This window comes from Cupressus sempervirens, chromosome 2 (assembly GCF_028749045.1).
Source record: "Cupressus sempervirens isolate cs-2001-9-10 chromosome 2, ASM2874904v1, whole genome shotgun sequence".
Lineage (NCBI taxonomy): Eukaryota > Viridiplantae > Streptophyta > Pinopsida > Cupressales > Cupressaceae > Cupressus > Cupressus sempervirens.
The window spans coordinates 467,906,159-467,929,517 of record NC_143119.1 but is presented as its reverse complement, the minus strand read 5'-3'; the positions used below and the strand labels follow the sequence as shown (position 1 = coordinate 467,929,517).

At 39.2% G+C, this 23,359-nt stretch overlaps 1 protein-coding gene across 1 annotated transcript in view; it reads left to right on the top strand.

Annotated features, from left to right (window-relative positions):
• FANCM (DEAD/DEAH box RNA helicase family protein) overlaps positions 1–23,359 on the top strand; it is a 250,892-nt gene that overhangs the window by 182,718 nt on the left and 44,815 nt on the right. The gene's annotated exons all lie outside the window — the stretch shown is intronic.

Here is a 23,359-nt window from a genome sequence, read left to right as displayed (position 1 = left end):
ACTTAACACACACAATTTGGCATAGATCACATAAGTATAAAAGCGAATTTCTGAAGGAAAAAAAATGAATAACACATATTACAATATAAAGTAATAAACATAGTGTCACTACGATGTCAAATGTTTACAATATTCATGGATTACGAAATCCATGGTATCAAAAGTTCAAAACATATATCAAAATAACAACTAGAGTGTAGAACAGTAGAAGACTAAGGCTCATAGTAGTTGATGTCCTCCTATGAGTACGCCTAAGATAAGTTATGGAAGACTGTGTAGCCATCCTCTCTCCCTCTGTTTAAGGTTGAACCTCATCCATCCTCACCCTGACTCATGTAATCCTCATCATTAGACTCGGATCTATCACTTCTAGGCTCAGGGTCTTGCACTCTGTCTCCTCGCTGTCTAGCCTCCTTGACTACCATTGTTACTGCCTTAGCCTTCCGATCCACCTGATCGACCCACTCCACGTCTTCATCACTGAACACAGGATCAACAATCTCTATGTTCGACTTTGCATGTGGATCAACATTCTCTAATACAATTGGCGATGTTTTGGTGCCTAGGATCTGTCTATGGTGAAGGCGAAGGTTGTAGTTAACAAAGACAAGATCATTCAATTTTTGAACTGTCCACTTATTGCGCTTCTTCGAATGTATATGCTCGAATAGACTAATTACGTTCGCATCCTGATACACTAGATGGCTGGCTCAAGATGCGTATCGCAATCTTCTGTAAATTTGGCATCTTGGTGCCAAACATCTCCCACCATGCATCTTAAGAAAGAAAATTTTAAATCAATTCAATAACTTTGACTTCATCAAATTAAAATGGTAATAGAATTAGAAATTAGGATGTAGAATCATAGATTTTTATTAGGCATCAATTTTGTCGTATTTTTCTCTCACAACTCCCATGCAAATAAGTCACCTTGAGCTTTCTTAAACAACTCAATCTCACAGACTACAATTGTTCGAACCCTTGAATCAGGTGATATTCTCTCCACAACATTATAAAGGGCAGTCCACAACTCATCATCAGCCTTGAAATGTGGGTTGAATTGCTATGCTGGATTAAGGAAGTAGGCCGTTGCATGTATAGGTCTGTGAAGTAGATTGTGCTAACATCTATTAATGATATCCCATATAGGCCCATATCTATCCCGATTCTTGCAAGAAAAGAGCGAATGGCCTCCTCCACCCTATCCATGCCCTCATAAATGTAGCTGATTGAGGGCTTCTCTCCATCAACAATTCGTAGGAAATCAACAAGCTGCTTTATGAATTGCAATCATTATTAAAGTTGAAAGAGAAACAATCAGCTTTAAGTTTTTTCCTTAAAAAATGAACAATAATTTATAACATAATTTTATAAACAAGAAAGATGAAATGAGGACAGAAGGGAAAATTACTTTCAGAATATCAACGATCGGTATCCAAAAGGAAGCTTCATAAAAAATGCAATCAGTTGTATCAGTCCCTGCAGTGGTCTTTGCATATGATGATGCAATCCATTCCTCACTCGCAAACATGCATCTCAAACTTCCCTTTGAATCAAGCAAAGCTTGCAATGTGAGAAAATTGGTTGCAAATCTAGTGACCCCTGGACGAGATAATTCTTTTTGGTCACTGGATTTCCTCATGAGGCTGAGGACCCATGTATGATTATATATGAATTTGCATACACTCCTTCGTTTTTATATAATTGCTTTTATCGAAGGGAGTTTACCAAGATCCTTTAACATGAGGTCAATGTATTGTGCAACACAAGGAGCCCAAAATAAGTTAGGGTGTCTCTCCATAAGAAGTTTTCTTGCAACAACATAATTTGGTGCATTATCTGTAACTATCTGCATCACATTCTCCTCACCCACGTTCTTTATCACTTCATCCATTACCTCACAAAGATATTCAACATTCTTTGTTTTTCTTGGAGCATCAATTGATTTAAAAAAATTCTGGCACATGAAGAAAAATAAACAAATTAGCATAATGATCAATGATCAATCATAAATTCTGTTAGAATGAATAGTCTACCAATATATCTGGGAGGGGGGGGAGGGGGTGAATCAGTTATGTGACAATTAAAACAATTATCCTCTTTAGACAACCCTGGTCAGACAACCAATGTAAACAATACTCATAAATAGATGCTCATACACAATTACACCAGACATGTTGACTAGGGAAACCCTTGATCAGAGGGAAAACCCCGATGGGAATGATGCCCACAAAATGATGTACTAATATGAATGTTCCTTCTTAGAGGATGAACCCTGTTAGGAGTCTATTACAATATTTAGTACAAGAGTCCCTGTTAGGAGACTTTGAATTCCTGTTAGGAGATTCCAACCTCATTAGGAGTTGTGCCAACCCTGTTAGGAGTTGTGCCAAGCCTGTTAGGAGTTGTGGAAGGCAGCTGAACCCACTGTCCAAACAGCTTCAGGATCAGATCAATGAACCTACTGTCCAATTGATCTCAGTACTCTTCCTTTTAGAATAATGGATGTATAACAGGTTTTTACTTCTTTCTCTATCCAGTATGTTGGACTCTTTCTCCTTCAGATCATGCAATCAGATTTGGAATTCTGTGATCAGTAACAGTAACCCTTAAGGTCACTTACACACATTAGTAAATCACTCTGCTTTGCTGCTTAGTAATTCCCAAGTCTTCTCCTTATCCTCATGTCTAAAACACGGAAAATATCTTTCCTTTATATCATGCTCAATCATAAATCCTTGAGTTGGCTTCATACTTTATTATTATACGTTAATTAAATGAAATACTCAGTTAATTAATGCTGTTGGCTCACAGTTATACGGAAACTTTCACACGTGCAACTTCTGTACATGCGCACTCTTTGACGCCATCGGCGGTCAGTATACTACCTCCAGTTAACTGTGCAAGCCTTCATTTCAAATGCAATGAGCTTTATCAATCATTCCATAAGAACTGCTTGCCTAATGCTTTGTTTTCATGTAGTTCTCTGTATATCAACATTATTTTCCATACACTGTCGATTCAGGTTTTGTGCAGTTGCCCAAGTAACAAATGCATACTGTAATACATGCTGGTAACTGTGCATAAGCAGATAAGTAATATAATGTCCTCAATATAGAAATCATAGTTTGCTGCTCTGTCAGTCTTTTACAAACTTATTACTATGTTGTCATCAATGACAAACACAGTAATAAATACATCATTACAATGTTCTGCAAATCTCCCCGATAGCATCAGCATTCATGCTGACAAATTCATAATTTATAAACTTAATCACTTAAGTACAAGTTCTACTTCTAAATTTTTAATGTCTACAATTACCTAATTAGGAGACAAGAAAGTTGAGGAGCGTTCTAGTCGTTCTATCAGTCCAACCATCAGTCATGATGGTGCAACCCTTCGTCTTCCACACCTCACGCTGCTCCTTGATTGCACCTTCAACATCAGAAACCCTTTGGGTCAAAATAGGGCCTCCTAGCAGATAAGAACTAGGGGCTTTGAACTCTGGACCACAAACAGTAACAACATTGATTGAAATTTGGCAATAAGGGGACCTAAAAAAAATTAAACAAATTTTTAAAGTCAAACAAATTAATATATATTATTTCAATTAAATTTGAAAATAAATTAAAATAATCAAAATAAGCATATTATTGTCTCTTGAAACTTGAAAGAAAGAGAAGTAAGACATGAATTAAAATTTAAATAAATAAGTACCTTGCTGCTTGAATGAAATTTGTTGTAGATGAAGAAGTCTTCTAGTGCTAATTTTGCGTTATCATGCTTCTCCTTGTTCCAACCCATGCTCTTGAGCGATGGTTGTGTACTTGGAGCCATGCGTGGAACAATGATGGAATCAAGTGTCGATCTTTGCTTACGGATGTGAGACCCAATGGTCACACTTGTAGAAGTAGTAGCAACAATAGGTGGAGTAGGGGATAATGGAGGGCAACAACTAGAAGATCCTTATTGGGCTAGTTATGCCATTCTTCTTGTTGCTTCTTTTTCAATTCTTTTTTCTCCATTTTTTCCTCTTGAAGAGCTTGCATGTCTCGCATAACATCCTGGGGTACTTCTTTGCATTTTTGTTGCATCACGTCTAGGTATATGTGCTAGGTGATACTTTGATGCAGAGGAAAGGGCGATGGAACTCTTACACAAGATAAGTTGCACAAATTTGCTTACAAACCCACAACTTCCTAAAGTGCTGAAATGGCTTTAGAGAGACTCAACCCAACCAAGGTTACTCCAGACCCAAACCAATGATATATTTGATGTACTTAGGGTATATAAAGATGGATTAAATTGGTTTCAAGGTTTCTTGACCTATCCCTTTCTCACAACGGCAAAAAGACTCCAAACTAGCCTAATGAGGCATAGAAGTCAACATATAGCTCTTTTTGTCTTCAAACACAAAAGTTCCCAAAACACACGGAAAAGTAAAACCATATTAAGATACCCTTTTGGCTATTCTCTAACATACCTTAAGCTTAGGTATTGATCTTTTCGACGAAATAAGAGTATTCAGTCTGTACCCCTTTAAATACACTCAACAGTTGGTGATTTTACAGAACAACTATCATTTAAACGTATCCCCAAGGTCTCAACTCTTGGACAGTAATAAGCAATGTTCCAAAACCTCTAATTATAAAATGAATTAGACTCAAAACATGTATAACAACAAAAGCCCCAATCTGGTTGCTTCAAACCTTTGTTTTGAGGGTTTCTCCAATCTCACTCTTCCAAACCTCTACAATATCAATTGGTGATTTACTCACCATTAAATCCACCATAATAAACTATTCCAATCATAGAAAGACCATGTCATTCAGCCCAAACTCCTGCTGCTACACTTGTGCCATCAACTTTCAATGGACCATGCTCTGCTACAACAAGTGATCAAACATTGCATTTAATCTCCTATAAGTTTTAAGTTAGATTCATATGGTACAAGGTTAGAAATCATCATTCCATGGATTCTAGGCCTTTGAGTCCATGGAATGGTTATTAGTTACAAGAAAACTTCAAAACAAAGAAAGGAAAGCTTGGAAAATCAGTCTAATATGCTGGAAGTGGAAGTACAGTCATGTAAAATGACCCTCAAACCCTTCAAAACGTGTAACACATCCTTAAAATACCCTATTGAAACTTCTAGCACTATTCTATTGTTAGATCTTAATCAAAACAAGAAGTATCAATGCTAAAACAATGAATTTGCTGATCCAAACATGTATTTCATTGAATCTCAAAGCTGTCCGTACACTCCAGGCTTCCCTCCCCATATAGTGGAGTTCCAAATACAAATAACAATCAAACATAACTTCCCCAACCTCTTCCAACCCGTTTGAGGGATTAGTTAAGTGGTTAAACCTTGAAACCTCCATTTCCCTCCTAAATGACATATTTGAACTTTTAAACCATGAAAATGAACCAAAACTTATTATCTCCCAATGATTCCTAACTAAGGATTTCATCATTTTAGGACCCCAAGCATTTCAAAGCTCCTAGATTCACGTATAGACTTATCCTTTACCTTCTAGGCATATTATGCCATGTTTTGGCAATTATATTCACTATGTGCACCAAGTGCATTATTACAAGTTATTCCATCTATCATGGATCAAGTCATTACATCCAATGGCCTAGTAGCCATATTAAAATATTGAAAAGACCTTATAGGTCTTGTATTTCCTTCAAACTCATTAGTCACCTAAGTGACCGTTCTTGTTTTCAAGAGGTGCTCTGCACCATACTTCCAAGGATCAAAATAATCCATGTCCCTTGGATTTGCTGCTTCTTTTTTTTCCTCCAGTTCTTTGGTACTGATTGTGTGTATCCCACATCAGAAGTATACCTCCTCCTAGATGGCTTCTTGTTCGTTCCTCTCAAGTTCTTGGTCTCATGCCGAGTGTTCCACCATTCATCATTCCCTTCTAGATGTCCACCTTGATCATTCATAAGGTTATCAACATAGTACTCCTGCAAACCTGCAACAAAAGGATTAGAAAACAAAAAATTCCATACAACTTCTTGCAGAGAAATATATGTGTTTTATTCCTTCTTCCACTTCATCCTCATCTTGTGAGATCTCCATGCTTGGAGAAAATTCAGTAATTATGGTCTCCTCATGACCTTTCATTGCTGTTGTTTGTATCATGGTGTCTTTAATTGACCCTCCCATTGCTTTCTCACCATATTCTTTCCCTATGCCTAGGTTCTCCAACTCTGATCCACCTTTGCATAGCCATTCTTCCTCCAAGTCTTAAAATCTGTCCCACAAATCTATGTCTTTCTCAAGTCCTTCTGCACTTGCTGCTCCATCTTCTTCAACACCTTTTTCTACTACACAATCATCCTTTAGAACCTTTATATCACTAAGTTCCATCAGCAACATCTTCTTCATCAGCCTCTTAATGGGTCAAACAACCTTGTTTGTCATCTTCATGTGCCAACTTGTGGCCTTCTTTACCATCTTTGTCTCTAAGAGCCTCAATTCTTCATCCCTTGATGTCTTCTCTATCTCTAAGACCTGTACTGACTCATTTTCTTTATGCCATTCTTCTTGGCATTTAACCACTCCATGGTTCCCCTTCAAGACTTCTTCAAAAGCCTTCTCTGCCATCTTCAAAAGGATGCTTTGTTGCTCACATCCTCCAAAGGACATATGACTGTCCCAACTTGTATTAGCTTGTCGTTACCATGACCCTCATCATTGTTTCCAGCACCATGCTTTGCTGCAACATTCTCTGCCTCCTCATTAACCTTTGTCTCTTGTGATTCCTTCTTTATCAACTGCTACAGACTTATTGCTTTCATGTTTATCTCCTCCTCTTGTCCTTCCCATGGACAATCTTCTTCTTTGTCTCAAACCTCTAGGATCTTCATCTGATCCATGTCTTTCTTTGTCACTTCAAGACAGCTCTGATCTAAGGTATCTTCCTTTGCTATCTCTGCAACCTTTCCATCTTCATATTCCTTTTGCCTAAGGAATCCAACCCTATCAAATATACTGGTGTTCCAAGATACCTTCCATGCTGCTTGATAATCAGTCAATGGTTTCAAGACTTTCATTTGTCCACCATCCTTGAAATAGTAGGTATTCTCCGCTCCATCATGAAGAGTACGCTTCTCCACTTGCCATGTCCTGCCAAGGATCAAATGACAATCCATTATAGGTACAATATGAAAGTAAACAATATGAATGTAAAACAATTTACAAAACAACACAAAGAAATGCAAGTTGTTGCTTACCTCTTTAAATTTGCACAAACAATGGAAATGCAATTAAGTTTGTAGAAGCCTCCTCCAAATGCTTCCTTAAGCTTCTCTCAATACTGACATACAAGCTACAATGTTGCACAAACAATCAACAATCGATATGGGAGAGCCAACCGGTTTCCTAATTTTTCTGTCAAAACCCCAATACTCTTCTCTAACTCTTTCCTTTCTATCATAAGCATTAGTAAAGGGTGGAATGACCTTTTTAGGTCAAATAGATGTTATTCAAACCAAAAAAATACAACTTAACCTTTTAATTTTAATGTTTTTTTCACTTTTTTTCCTTTGCCGCCGGAAAGGGTCCTGAGCTCGGACTCGGCAAGTTTGGGGAGTCTCTGGACTCGGCGAGTCCACATGGACTCTACCAAGGCTTAGCTGAGTCCGAGTCTAGAGGCCATTTGCCTTAGACTCATAGAATCCTGTAAGTATATTGGAGAAATTAATCTTCCCTAAAGAAAGCGGCTTTACACCAAATTGGTAGATTGTGGTAACCCATGAAGCAATTCACTTTGTTTGGGCCAGCAAGGTAAGACACTTTATGCTCAATCTGGACTTTTGTAAGGCATATGATAGGGTGGATAGGTCTTTCTTAGTGCAAGTTTTTGGAAAATTTGGTTTTGGGGAGAATGGGTCAAATGGATTAAAGTGACGATTTCAAGATATAGAGCTTCAATTTTGGTCAACGTCAACGCCCACGGTTTTTTTGAGACTCCTTGTGGCAGTTGAGAGGGGGACCCTATCTCACCCTTGTTGTTCATCCTTCTAGCTGAGGTCCTTGGCAGGTTTATTCGAATTGCTAAATGTTTGGATGTTGAACCTCATTTCCAATTTGTGGATGGCACCTTTTTTGGAAAAGCAACTATGGGGGAGGCTAGGATCATGAAGAAAGTGCTGGAGGATTATAGTGGTGCTTCCAGCTAGGTAGTAAACTGGAACAAATTGAAAATTTATTTCTTTAATACAGAAGAATCCTCCCAGAGAGCGATTGCAAGGATGTTTAGTGTGAAGACTGGTAAGCTTCTAGCTAAATTCCTTGGGATGCCATTTTTTGGGGGAATTGTGAAGAAATATCTATGGAAAGATCTGGAGGATTCATGTAAATCTCGAATGAATGGATGGAAGGGACGTTGGTTAATGTTGGTTGTCCATCTTGTTCTGCTAAGATTAGTTATTTTTGCACTTCCAATTTACTCAATGTCTTGCTTTAGATTACTTAAGAAAGTCATCAACTCCATTCAACGAGGCATGTAGAGGTTTTGCTGGAATGACAACCAAGGTAATGAGAAATTTTCACTCATAGCCTGGTACAACATTTGTAAGCCCAAAGGGAATGGGGGAGCCGGCTTGAGGAATTGGAACCTTTTTAACACAACAAAGGAGGCCAAAGTTGTCTTGCACATGTATGCGTTCCCTAATCAAAGATGGGTTGAAATCTTGAAAGGCAAATACTTGGACTGTACATGGATGATGAGCAAATCTTAACTATTGAGAATCCTCTGTGTGGCTTTGCAATTTGGAACTTCTTGTTAAGTTGCAGGTACTTGATCACAAAGCATTTGACCTGTCAAATTGGCAAAGGTGCAACAACAAATTTTTGGTTTGATTCCTGGGACGGTCACGAGCCATTGAGTAATGAAGGCATGCTCGTGAATATTATTGAAACAACAAGGGTATGGGGATCCAAGGTGGTGGACTACATTAACATAGTTTCGTTGACCGGAGGAAGATCCATTTCATGAAAGGACCAAGCCATGCTCGACCTATCAGTGGTGGAATAGGAAGTGCTTTCGAATCTATTTAAGAACAAGAGTGTAATTGGATCCATTGAACAACATACCTTGAGGTGGTATGGTTCTAAAAGTGGTTCTTATTCTATCAAGGTTGGCTACACTCTATTTGAAAACTATCACTCTTCAATTGATTCAGAAAAACACTATGGTGGAACGAAGAGTGTTTGGCAAAAGTTGGGGCTGTCACATGGTTAGTAGGGCATGCCCATACATTGACTGGTGATAGGTTAATGAGGATCGGTTTTGCAGGGCCTTTTAGATTCTCGCTCTACAATAAGGTCGAGGAATCCTTAAATCATTTATTTCTGGAATGTGAGTTCTCCAAGCAAGTATGGAATTTTATTTGGGAACGGCTAGGATGGCAAGGGCCGATGTCAAAGTCTTACCAATTGGTTAGAATCAATGCTTTCACCTTCGCAGATATCATGTCTTGCTTCCATTTGGAATACCATTTGCACCACAACTCTCATGGAATACTGGAAGGAATAGAATCGACATGTATTTCATAACAACACTAAAGAGGTTCCACGGTTCATCACTAGAATGGAAGGAGCGATTTCCAAAGTAGTATGTAATGCCAGCTCACACGTTAACTGGTTTAAGACCCGTTTTAGTCAATTGTATACCACAATTCAGAAGACGTGGCCCTTGATCAAATTTAGGCCCGTTAATGTGCTTTCGAGAGTTGAATCTCCGCCTGAGCCAATCTTTGCTATTTGTTCTACCCCATAACATGGTTGGATTAAGCTCAATTTTGATGGTGCTTCTAAAGGAAACTTGGGGCTTTTACGCATTGGATTTGTTGCAAGGGATGAGAAGGCGATATTCTAGCTCTTGGGGCTAGGAGAATAGCGAATAGATTGAATAATCATAGAGAATGCCTAGCTTGCATTTAGGCAACTCTGATGGGGATAAAAATCGGTGCTAGGAAGATATAGAAGGTGATTCTATGATTGTTATCAATGGGATAGCAAAAGGGAGCCTGGATGACAAGTTCATCAAATAGATTCAAACAATCTTAGAAGAGGTGGATGAATTCAAAGTAACCCATGTTCCAAGAAAGGTGAACTCCATTGCATAGATGCTTTCTAATGTTGGTGTGACAGGATGATTAGGGGAGATTTCTAAGTTATGGGAAGACCTCATCCATATCCGACCCTCGGATTTGTAGTTTTCCTCCAATCATTAACATACGTGGCATGTAAGCCATTGTCACTAGGTCTGTACTAATAATCATAGCGCACCTATGTGTGGCATTATTAATGACGATGAATGACCTGCATCAGAGATGGCACACGGATACACAAGATCTCCATGATATCATAGCATTCATAATACTTGTCGTACTACATGATTCACAAATTGAAATAGTTATCAGTGTTTCGTTATGCGGACTGAAGAGGCCAAGGGTGGATTTGAGAACTTACTCTCTAGAAATGTGAATTTGCATGTGTGAGGCGTAATGCTTGATTTTCTCATTGTGACCGTGTACGGAAGGCTTTCAAAGAATTCAACTTAAACTTAAATTTGGGTACCCAGTGTGTAAGGGTAAATGCAAATATGAATGTGCAAGATCTCTATCTGAACAAAGGTATGGAGGCAAACTTCACTCTCTTCACTTGTGGGCAGGCCTCGTCATTCGCTGGACCAGTATTGACCATCCGACTAATTCATGTGTTCAAAATTGATGGGGGTTGCTTTTGGGAAGCCTTGAACTTGTTCTTTGGGGAGGATTATTTAGAAACAAAGTGCAAGCCCAGAACCAATCGGGGCATCTCTTCTCTGTTGCTTGCTCTTGCTCTTATGGTAGAGGATTCTAAAACTAAGGCTCTTTGTGTTGCGCCAGTATGCATTGCATGACAATGGGGTGGTGGCATAGAATATATTGTTAGAAGAGCCGAGCTGGGTGTTGGAATCCACATGGAATACTGTCCATGACGAATTGTTGTAGGGGGTCTTGGTGAGCTTCAACCTTTGGTGATATCGGCATCCAATGAACCACCTGAGGTCCACCTCCCTATTGCTAGGTAGGGGTGGTTCAAGATTCTGTAGATTCTCTGCTCTATGGAATTGGAACATGTGTTAATTGGTGAATGTGTGTTGATGAGGCATCAGAAGGTCACTAACAGGAAATCCAGTGCCCTTGTTGATAAATATGGGAGACCTTTGATTCATAGACAAATGCAGAAGTGTGGGGGGAACAAATGAAAACGTGGCTTGGCGAGAGTGGAGGCCAGTTTTGGTAGTGTTGTTGGTGTTGGAGTGATTGGTATTGCTGGCTCAGACCCTGATCATGTCGAAGCCCCAGTGCCTTTGATGGATCTTGGCACTTTGAGCATAACTGGCGTTGATGTCTCGTTCATAGGGGAATGTAGCGATGCTCGTGCTTGAGTTGGTTCGTTGTATATCTGTATTTTTAATGGATGATTAACTGTTTAGTGCTGTTCCAATTTGACATGGTGCCATGGTAGTCTGTTATCTTGGTTGATAGAGGTAGTGTGTTAGTTTACTGCTCGGGAGTAAAGGCCCAATTTTGCTATGTATGGTGGTCCTTTGATTACAGTGTGGGGTCTATCAGTGCTGTCTATGTGGCTTGGACTATATAGTCATGATGTGGGAATACATTCCAATTTTATAATATTCTCCTATTTATTAATATAAATATCTTGTGTTACCAATTAAAAAAAAAAAATCATTGTTCGTTTCTTCGTGGCATACAACTGAATCAAAAACATCATGGAATATGATTTTATTAAGGACCGTGTCATCGTTATTTAGAGGATAAAAATGTTTGTATTTATAGTGAGTTTGGGGCCAAATTTAAATAGAATGCCTATGTCAAGCCTTCCTCCGGTAGTTGCACACCCATTTTTTGTAGATGATTTCCTCATCTTGACCAAGATGAAGAACACACACGCACTCGACATGTTTACATATTTACCGACAATGTGCCCCGTCACTCACATATTTCTCGGATCCATTTCCAATTTCAATTCCACCTGATCAAGAATCGTTGGGCCTCTCAAGTGGGCAATCTAGAATAGGTTTTTGATAAGATAAATAGGTTTTAAAGGGACCTTGAAACCCAAAAGTAGCTACAAACCAAGGCTGATAATAAGAAAAAAAGCCCAATTAGAAAAAACGAATCTAAAGGCTAATAATAAGCACGAGGCCCAGCCAACAACAAAGGCCATCAATAAGGCTAGATCAAACTGTCTTTAACAAAACTAAGCAAAACCCAAAACGAAAAGCCAATAGTGAAACAACAAAAACACAAAAGACAGAATTGGAGGGCTACTCTTCATTCTTCTTCTCGAAATCTTGCATGGTTTGGGCAGCCTCATAAATCTTCTGGTGCTCCTCGGCCTTCTGCTCCTGGACTTTCTCCATTTCCTTGTCCAAATTGGTAAAGGTGATGTCAGTAACCATATCATTATCAGACCTGGCTCTTTCTTTGTCCTTTCCATCCTCACCTACCAGTAGGCCTCTATCTTTGATCACACCAATTAAATAGAGCATATTGTCATTGATCGAATTCAGGAGAGAGATCATCTGACTAGCCAAATTGTGATTGTAGTTTTCAAGATTCTCAATTCTCCTCTCACAACCAGATTGGCTCTATCGCTCTGATCCTTCTAGTTCTCATTTTCAGTCTTCCTGTTGTTGCACTCCAACTGACACACCTTCTCTTTGACCTCTTCCAGCTCATGGTATAGCCACTTGATTGATCTGAAATTATCAATCATGTTGTTACGAGCGTTGTTCAAAAGGTTCATTCCCGTCTCCCTTGCATTATCAGAGATGACCAAAATAGCTGGATCAATGAGCTCATCAAGCCGGGCCTCCTCCTGATTCTCCACTAGAATTTGAGGATTCATAGCTTCTCTATAAATTCGAAATGTCGCAATCCTAACATTGAAATTCCTCCAAGCTTTTCTCCTATTTTTGACAAGCACTTCCCCCTCTTTAGCACCAGCATTATCCTTTTCCTTCTTCTCGGAATGAGATTGAGGGTGGGGATGAACAGGGGAAAGGGGGAGAATCGAAACATCCGGTTCCTAATTTAAAACCCTCTCTTTATCCGCATTATCCCTCTTCCGTTTTTTCCTGGCATGGTCCTCTTTAATGTCCTCTTCCATCTCCTTGTCTTCATCCTCAGAATCCATGTCCTCCTCATCCTCATTGTAATCGATATCCTCTTTGCCAGAGGTTTGGCCGTGGTCCCTAGGGCTCTTTCTCCTAAGGGTTAAATCAGAGGATTGCTTCTTAACATGACCCTTAATTTTCTTTCCAGAAGAAACATTCCCCTCCTCTGAGCTTATGCTCTGAATTTCATCAGAGTTAGAAGAATAGCTGGAGCTACGATTGTCCTCACGCACATCCAACGAAGGATTGTTGCTAATCATCTGAGCTTTGAAGTACTCATGGATTAGCAGCAACAATCCCTCATGCAGAGCAAGGTTGACAATGGGTTTCTTCTTAAAGCTAGTGATAGCCTTACTCATGGAATTAAGTAAGTAGTAAGGGAAAGAAATTTTCTTATTATGGCGGAAATGATTAAGAAGAACAAAATGATGGGTTCTTACTCGATCAAACCTAGGGTCTAGAGTTATATACTCAATGATAGCACGCAACACATACCTCCAAATCTTTTTGATGGATTCTGTCACATAAAATGTTTCACTCTTAATCAGTTCATTCATTTCTTCGGTGCTCTTCACAAAATACTTCACAGCATTGGTAGAGAGTTTTTTATCCTTGTAAAACTTGAAGCCCTCCAGAGGAATCTCTGTGACCGTAGCGACAACCTCCTCAGTGATAAAAAAAGAGACCATTCACTTTCACCTTGCCGTCTTTCCACGAATTCACCATACTGTTGGTGACCTCAGGATCGAAACCATGAAGTTTGGCAATGTAACTAGCGACCCCTCCCTTTTTCAAATTTTTCCAAACTTTTCCCTTTTCCCTCCATTTCTCTAGATCCCCCACCGGCTCCTTTCTGCAGCGTTCTCCCACCATCTCTTCAGTATTTGCTCCAACAATTCTCATAAATTCTAGGCTCTGCAAATCCTTTGCAGACAAAATTTTGGCATTGTTTCTCTGATACGCACCAAGATAATTCCCCTTACTAAAACACAAGCAATAAATGACAATTTCGACCCACAAAACGTGTCGAAAAGACAAGGAAAGCCTCAAGTGCTTGCGTAAACCAAAAAGGCCTTTATGACTCATACTCATATCCCATATACCTTTAATATTCATTATTGCCATTAGATCTCCACCATACACCCTTGGATTTTTTCCAGGTCGATAAGGGTCTTGGCTTCTGCCGTAATATCTATTCTCTATTGCCATGTAATCAACTTGTCAGATCCCACACCTTTATTGGCAAACCAATCCGCAACTAGATTTGCTTCTTTGAATGGATGTGTGATGTGGACAGTCTCAAATTTAGCAAGGGTGTCACGTGTCTCTTCAATTAGATTGGCAATCGACCAAGAAGGATGAGATTTTCCATTAATACAATTAATTATGTTATTGGAATCCCCTTCTAACCAAAGCTTAGTTATTCCAACTTCAAAAGCCAGATTAACCACTTGGCACGCTGCTTTGGCTTCCGCAAAATGATGAGTTTGGATTCCCAACAGAAGAGAAAAAGCTACGACTCCCTCACAAAAATTATTTCTTATTATTCCACCACTTCTCGAGGGACCTAGATTTCCTTTTGAGGCATTGTCGAAATTGGCTTTGTGCCATCCCTCCGGGGGAAGAAGCCATTTGGCTTCTTGTCTTTTTAGCTTCCTATCTTTTTCCTCATCTATCTTGCTACCACCAACTTCAAAATCTCCCCCCTTCTTCACTTGATAGTTTTCCTTAATGTTTTTATTAATCTTCCTCCCAAGAACAAGAGCTGGTTCCTCTCTATTCCTAAAAATTTTGTTGCTCTTTTCCTTCCAGATACTCCAACAAAAGTGAGGGAAAATCCAAGTGCTTAATTCTTGCAAAACAGAAGATTTAAATAGACTTTTCCATTGACTGAAGAAATCCAGAAGATTATTTGGCATGCACAAGCTAATCTCAAAATCTTGGGTTAGGAACTCCCAAACCTCCCTAGAGTAAACACAATGAATGAAAAGATGGTTTCCCGACTCCAGCTGGTTTTTACAAAGAGGACATCTATTAGGCATTACATGTCCTCTCTTTTTAAGATTATCTTGAGTGAGGATTTTATTTTGAAGGCACAGGCAATAAAAGATGTTGATCTTGGGAATGAGGCCAAGAAGCCAGGCATTCGCCCAAGTGGGTTTCTCCCTCATACACCAAAGAGAGTTATAGCCTGAAGCAACAAAATAACTTCCGTTAGGATCATCCCCCCAAATCATTTCATCTCTCTTATTACTGAGAACTGTAGAGTTCAATATAATCATAATCAGATTCAGATCTTCAGATATGGGGGAAAGATCTCTCCATCTCTGGCCATTCGTATAATTGCTAACTTTAAACCCAAATTGTCGCGTACATTCATTCACCCGAACTTCATATGCAGGATTGTTACTATCAAACTAGAACTGAATTTCGTCTCCATTTCCGAGTTTCCAAGAAACCTTGGCCCTTGCGAGGTCCTTAGCCATCAGGATACCATTCCAAATAACCAACCATTTTGGAATATCGTCATTGTTTAAAATAAAATGAAGAGAAAGCCTTCTGATATATTTATTAACCAGGATATCCCTCCATTCAGCAGTGTTGTTGAAGATACGTCTTATTTGCTTCGCCAACAGAGCCTTATTGAGATGGGTTAACTTTCTTATGCCAAGGTCGCCATACCTCTTTGGAAGACACACATTCTCCCAAGCAACCAGAGGATACCTTTTTCTCCCTTTAGGACCAGTCCATAGAAAGTCTCTCTGAATTTTTTCCATCTTCTCTGGAAATCTCTCAGGAATTCCATACAAGCTCAAAGCATACATAGGCAAGTTCTGTAGAGTTGATTTGACCAATTGAAATTTGATTGCCTGGCTGAGTGAAGCACCTTTCCATCCAACCAACTTTTTACTGAATCTGTCCAAAATCCCATTGCAGAAGGAGTCTGGTAGAGAAGATTCAAAAGGGAGTCCAAGATAGGTAAAGGGAAACTTTCCCACTCTGCAGCCAAGGATCCTAGCAATTTTTCTCTATCGGACTTCAGGGGTGTTAACAAAGAAAATCGAGCTCTTTTCCCAATTGATCAGCTGACCAGACCCTCTAGTGTATATATGAAGGATCTCCTTAATAGCCTTAGCTTCCCTAACAGAGGCCTCCCCCCCATTATTGTGTCATCCACAAATTGCTGGTGGGAGAAAGGCTCACATTTTGATGGAGGCTTGATCCCCTTGAGATTTCCATCTTTCTTTTTGCGCTCAATAAGCCTACCAATACGTTTAGCCAAAATAATGAAAAGAATAGGCGAGAGGGGTTTCCCCTGTCTAAGACCTCTAGAAGGTTTAAAGAAATTTGAGGGAGCTCCATTGACAAAAACAGCAAGAGAGGAGGTAGAAACAAGTTGAGAGATAATCTTACAAACTTTTTGATCAAAACCAAAGGCCTGAAGGACTAAGCCAAGAAAAGAGCTTCTTTAACTTCCAACGCATTAGGAATAGCCCAAAGCATTTTGTTGTGCTGGGGTTGGATCATCTGAGGGATACAAGAAACAATGTCCTCTTGATCCACCCTTGATAACAAGGGGTCCCAAGACAGAAGAAAAGAGAAGAAAGACACTGCCTCAGCATTGATATGATTTTCTTTGGTCAGCAAAACCTGCCCCCTCTTGATTCCAAAGATTCTATTATTAGCTCTATGCTTAAGAGTGGAGAGGTGAAAAAACTTAGTGTTCTGATCTCCATCTTTGAGCCAGTTTATCCTTGATATTTGTCTCCAAAATTTTTCCTCCTTATTGATGATATTGTGCAAGTCTAAAAGAATAGTCAGCTCAACCTCCCTATTAATCTCATTGTAGCCTTCCTGTTGGATATTGTCTTGAATTGAAGTAAGTTTATCTGATAGATTCTCCTTATCATGAAAGATGTGACCAAAGTTCGTCTTGTTCCAGACTTTAATCATCCTCTTCACATTGCTCAATTTCCAAGTAACTCTAAACATAGCAGTTCCTTCCATCTCAATCCCCCACCATAATTTCACTTTATCTAGAAGCTCTGGGTGGGAAGTCCACATTTTTTTCAAACCTAAAAGGGAAGTTCCTTCTTGGTTCAATAGGAACAACCGAAAGGGAAATAGGTGAGTGATCAGAGCCAACTCTAGGAAGCAGAGATAGCTTACACGAGAAAGATTGCAACCAATTAGGAGATATTAAGGCTCTGTCCAACCTGACCTGAATACACTCCTGACCAACTCTTTTGTTAGACCAGGTAAAAACACCTCCCAGGAGATGCAAATCGAAAAATGCCAAACCATTGATAAAATTGGAGAGCTCCTGCTTACTCTCCCAATCCAGTGCCAAGCCTCCCATCTTCTCCTCATCCACTAGTGGAGTATTGAAATCTCCCATTATTATGCCCTTCCTTAATTTACTGGACTGCACCAGCTCTCCAACTTTAGACCAATAATTCTTTCTTTCTCTTTTGTTGTTAGGAGCATAAAGATTCAGCAAAAACCAGCTTTCATTAGAATGCATATGATAGACTCTACAAAAGAGAATGTTACCTTCATTATATTCTGGTTCAAATTTTAAATGCTTGTTATTGTATAAAATCAGCATGCCCCCCGACGCACCCTCTAAGTCAGAAACAACATGGCTCATGATGTTGCTAAATTTAATGTTCCCCAAACTTTTCTTTCTCATTTTAGTTTCTTGAACTAAGAAGACATCAGGCCTTTGGTCCCTGATCATATTCCTTACAATCACCTGTTTGTGGCCACCATTGAGACCACGGATGTTCCAAGATAGGATCTTCATGCTTTGACTGATGAACAAGATTCCTGGATGGTACACTGCGTTCCATCCATTAAATTTCTTCTCGTTTCCTCCTTTCTTAGTTGGTTCTTGCTTTTCCTGCCCGATTGATTGGAGATAAGGCCAAGATAAGCTTTTACTCTGTTCCTTGTTGTAGATGGAGAAGCAGGAGAAGGATCACGACTGTTCTTCTTCTTTCTATATCTGACCAAAGACCAGGGAGCTTCATCAACATCCTTGCAATCATCAAAGAAAGCCTCTAGTCTAGCCAGATGTCCCGGTGAGGTGGCTGAGAGTTGCTCAATGATTCTGTTCATAGTCTTAGGGGTTACCCTATTGATCGGGCTTGTGTTGGATTCTTGGGAAAGAGGAGGATCAGTAGCCGTAGGCTCCTCTAGAGAGTTCGGGACAAAGGATAACTCAGGTTCCGAAACGGTAGAAATCATGACCTCTTGTATCTTCTGAGGCCCTTGGATCACCCCGTTACCATCCTCTTCTAGTATGACAGTAGTTGCCTTCATGTGAGGGAGGCAATCCGTGCCAATAGGTTTTTCCTTTGTATCTTTATCTAAGTCAGCACCCACCTTTTGGGTGGCTAAGACCTCAGCTTGAGGATCTGTTACCAAATTAGTATTAGCTTCCCCACTAACTCCCCTGCTTTCTTGTCTAAAGTATCTTTCTTCTTCCATTCCTTTTTTGGAGCATTGGCAGTATTCTTGTTGGCTTTGTTTTGGCCCTTCTCCTCCTTACCTTTGCCTTTGAATAACGGGCAGGTGCCTGCTTTGTGGCTTGCCTTTTTGCAGTGGAAACACACAAAAGGGACACTTTCATAGTAGATCTGTTGGAATCTACTTCCCAAACGGGACTGAAGTTCAATGACTTGGGGCATGTCCTAGCCTTCCGTTACGCCAACACAAATCCTTGCATAAGTAAGCGTCTTCTTAGCTGCTGTGACAGGATCAATGGAAAGGAGTTCTCCAAAAGATTGCGCAATACCATCGAAAACATCCTTGTGCCAATATTGAAGAGGAAGTTCAGGCAATCTGATCCAAACCAGGGCCTGGGAAAAAAGTCATTGTTTAGATCCAGATTAGAGGTCCATTTCTGCAGGATCAAAGTAGATCTCCCTAGAGACCAGTTTCCCACACACATGATTTTAGCATAGTCCTCCGAGCAAGAGAATTCAAATGACACGAACCCTTTGGCCATAGCAGTCACCTCAACATGCCCCTTCAGCTCCCATTTGTTCCTTGTGAAGACCCTCACTAGGTCAATGTTGGGCCGTGGACTGATGAATTTGCCCACCAGAGTAGACGTTGTATTGAGGATATTATGAGCTATGATTTCTCTGGGGACTTCCAGAGCGAAAATGCCCTTCTCCTTATCATATTTATCACTAATTTTAGGAAAGGTTGACTTACTTGTTGGTTTGACCCTGAAATGATTGGACCATTGACCCCTGGCCTCAAAAGACCCTCCAGCCAGAGGGGGAGGAAGAATCTTCTCGCCTGGATGCGGTTGTAGTGTCCGTGGGTCCTCGTCCTTGGATGCATCAGCATCTTGCCCCACCTTTCCCTGCTCTGCACCAGCAAGATGGTCCCCGATGCTCGTGATCTCCAAGTTCCTGCCTAAAGCCCTGTTCAAATTACCGCTTCTCCCTGCTCCGCTCTCCATTTTCGTTGTTTTTCCTTTCTGAGATAAAATTTATTAACCCTTGGTTGTAAGCACTACAGGCAAGAAGCCCCACTATTTCACCAAGGGTCAATGGAAAACATTCTCAATTAAGATCCATAGTAGAGAATGGCCCTTTGGGGACTTGAACCTTGGTTGTAGGCTCTGCAGGCAAGAAGCCCCACCATTTCACCGAATGGACAAGCTCGACAATCTAGAATAGGTTGTTATAGTTATATTTTATTATTATTTGTTAGTTTTTAAAATTTTGATTGTATATTCTTTAAGATATTATAATCTCAACTTGGGGCAAATTGTTTATTATAATCACTAATTCACGAGGACACCCTCATAGAGCATCCTAAAACAGCCATAACCACATCAATATCTTTTATTTCCTATCTAAATTGTGACAAGCAAAAACCAGGACCCTCAAAAGCACTTTCTAATAGTCACAACATGAGGACAACCTTAGAGAGCACACAATCATGACATAATATGATTATAATTACAAACATATCTAGAAACATAGTTATGTTCCTAAATAAGGTCATATTAGAGACTTATACTAATATTATAATAAAGTTGATATGAATTAATAATTCTAACTAGTAGTCCAACATAATTATATTATCATTTATCAAAAACTCCTATTTATGATAGGCATTTAATTTGCTAACTAAAAACCAATACATCTAGATGTTATAAGACAAATCGGCCCTAATTAAATTGAAAGTGACCTAGAAATGCTTGAAAGGGCACAGCCATGATTAACAACTATCAACTATGTATTTTCTACCTAATCTTTTGTTAATAATTAACAAAATGGTGTTCCTAATTTTATAATAGAGATAAGCTCTAGTTTACATTTTTCTAGTTATATAGACAAACTAACATATCTATGAATTCAGCAACAAATAGTAAAGAGTATTAATAATGCTACTAATTAATTTCCTCTAATAGTATTTAGAAACTAAATTACCAACAAATATATATCTAATATATAGAATGCATTAACTAATTAATCAAGGATATCTAAAAGATATGTTAGTTATTGTATTTCTAAGATGACCAAAGGATATCTATTCAAGAATCAATTAACAAATTTTAATGGACATAAATACTAACCATCTTACACAACAATTATAATTAAATCTTTATTGAACAAATACGTATAATTATTTGCAACGATAGAAATAATAATTGTAATATTAAATTCTATCTAATGAAATTAATATCATACAATAATAAATATAATAATAATAAACTTTTCTAACTTGTTTTATGTCTAACAATTACAATTCTTATCTAAATAAATATACTTCTTAATCAATATAATAAATATTACTATCCTATTAATCTATAAATTAAAACTAAAGATATATAAGATTAATTACCCTAAACTTTTTTTTTTCCTTTTTGAAATGTAAACAAAGCTAATTTATTCTACCGTTTCCTTTAGAAGATCTGGTCCGTTTCTTTTAAAAGGAACAATCTAAGGATCTCAACTAAGTAGTGGATGATTTAAAATCTTAAAAGAATCTATTCCTTTAGGATACTTAACTTGTTAAAACATTATCCCTAACCAAAAGAGCATAATGCTTAGTCCAAGGGAAGTCTAACAAACTAGATACATCAGAATTATTTTGAACTGTAGGAACTTCCGCCTTAAAACAAAACTTATGATAATTGTCAAAACATGGATGAGACTAATCGGTTACCAAGAAAAATGCACTAAACAGAGCAGTGTAAATAACAACTTTAAGGAAGAACAAAGCCATGCAAGGATGAATGCTGACAAAACCAAAATGAGGTCAAGGAACAAAATAGAAATGGTTAATCAAATGGTAAAAGCAGTGTTTAATGACTAATGACAGGGTATATGCTAGTCCAAAACATCAAATTTTTTGGTGGAAATGATATGCCTAAATTCTAAGTTAGCATCATAAGAAAGAGGCATGCAACAACAGGAGGGGAATGGTAAACAAAACTACAGTCAGATCTGCAAGGAGGAAGAATTCAGACAACTTAAAATGAAGAATAGGAGATATAAACAGAAAGCTTCAGAGAATAGCATGGGTATCCCCGAGGAGATATTGAATTAAGCAAAAGTATCACTGTATTGACATATAAATGGGTTTTTACATGTGCATTGATATTTGGTTGCACTAATCTCTAATGAGAGGTTGCAATTCCTAAAGGAAAGAGTCTCTCAAATCACCATGCCGATTCTTTATTAATTATCCTCCTTTGCTCCTCATGTCACATCTATGTCGTAGTCTACAACATGTTACCTCCCAATATTCCCCATGCATGTTTGCAGTCCCTCTATTAATGTCGAGCAATCCAATTTCTCCACCCGTTCCTTCCAGTTCACTTCACAAATGGTTCAAGTAGATGGGGCATGGAGTATAGCTTCTGAAGTCACTAAAGTACTTGACAAGGGTAACACCATAGGGAGATGACTCAACTAAAATATCGAGATTCTGAAACAATGTGCATGAGGAATTTGGATTGATCCGCATTTGCAGATAGTAGCCTCCTAATTAAAATGCTTTAGATTGAACAATCAAGTGAAACATCAGGAAAGGCAAAAGACGTCCCATATCAGTGGCTTAATAAAAGACTAGCAAACCCTGTTGAGTTGATTACTATTCTTTTATCTCATTAATGGAAAAGACTCTAAATTGGTAGAATGAGAGTGCTAAGAACCTCTATTTATGAAATACACCTTCAATTGCTTTTCTGCATTTGACGAAATGCCGAAGAGGTAACATTGTAATGTTCTTGAACAGTTTTGGAGATGCTCTTGTGCTACGCAATCACTTTCCCGTGCTACGCGACTACTACCCATGCTGCGCGACTATTGCCTGTGTTGTGCGGCCACTGCCCATGTTGCGCGGCCACTTTCCCGAACGGTTTCGAATATGCTCCCATGCTGTGTGACTTCTACTCGTGCTGCGCGACCACTACCTGTGTTGCGTGACTACTGTCCGTGCTGCGCGACAACTACTCGTGTTGCACGACCACTTTACCGAACGGTTCCAGAGATGCTCTCGTGCTGCGCGGTCACTTTCTCGTCCTGCGCGACCGCTACCCGTGCTGCGTGACTATTGCCTGTGTTGCGTGGCTACTGCCCGTACTGCGCGGCCACTTTCTCGAACGGTTTCAGAGATGCTCCCGTGCTATGCGGTCACTTTCCTGTTCTGCGTGGCCTAAAAGACTGAGTGGCTGTACAATAGTAATAAAGACGTACAGTATGTCAAGAGGTTGTACGGTTTGAAACTAGTGACCATACGGTGGATGAGAGGGGAAGTACGGTGGTGTGTGGGAGAGGGTCGGAATGAATGTCGTACGGGTGATGAGGAGGCCGTATGGAAATATCGAAACGCCACACGATTACTTGACTGCGCCACACAGAGGATGCAAACTTATTCCTGCGTAAATAGATTTAGACATGATAATAGAAAACTTGAACACAAGCAATCCTTTAATTAATATGTGTCGAAAGATGTTGCTCCGATTTGCTAGATCCCAAGTTAAGCCGTACACAATAGAATACAAGTGATCGCCTTTGCCAGAGATATCAATAAAACCAGTACACGTATAGAATAAGAATTACCGATTGATATAGATGTAAATATTTGCAAACAATAATGGCACTCCAATT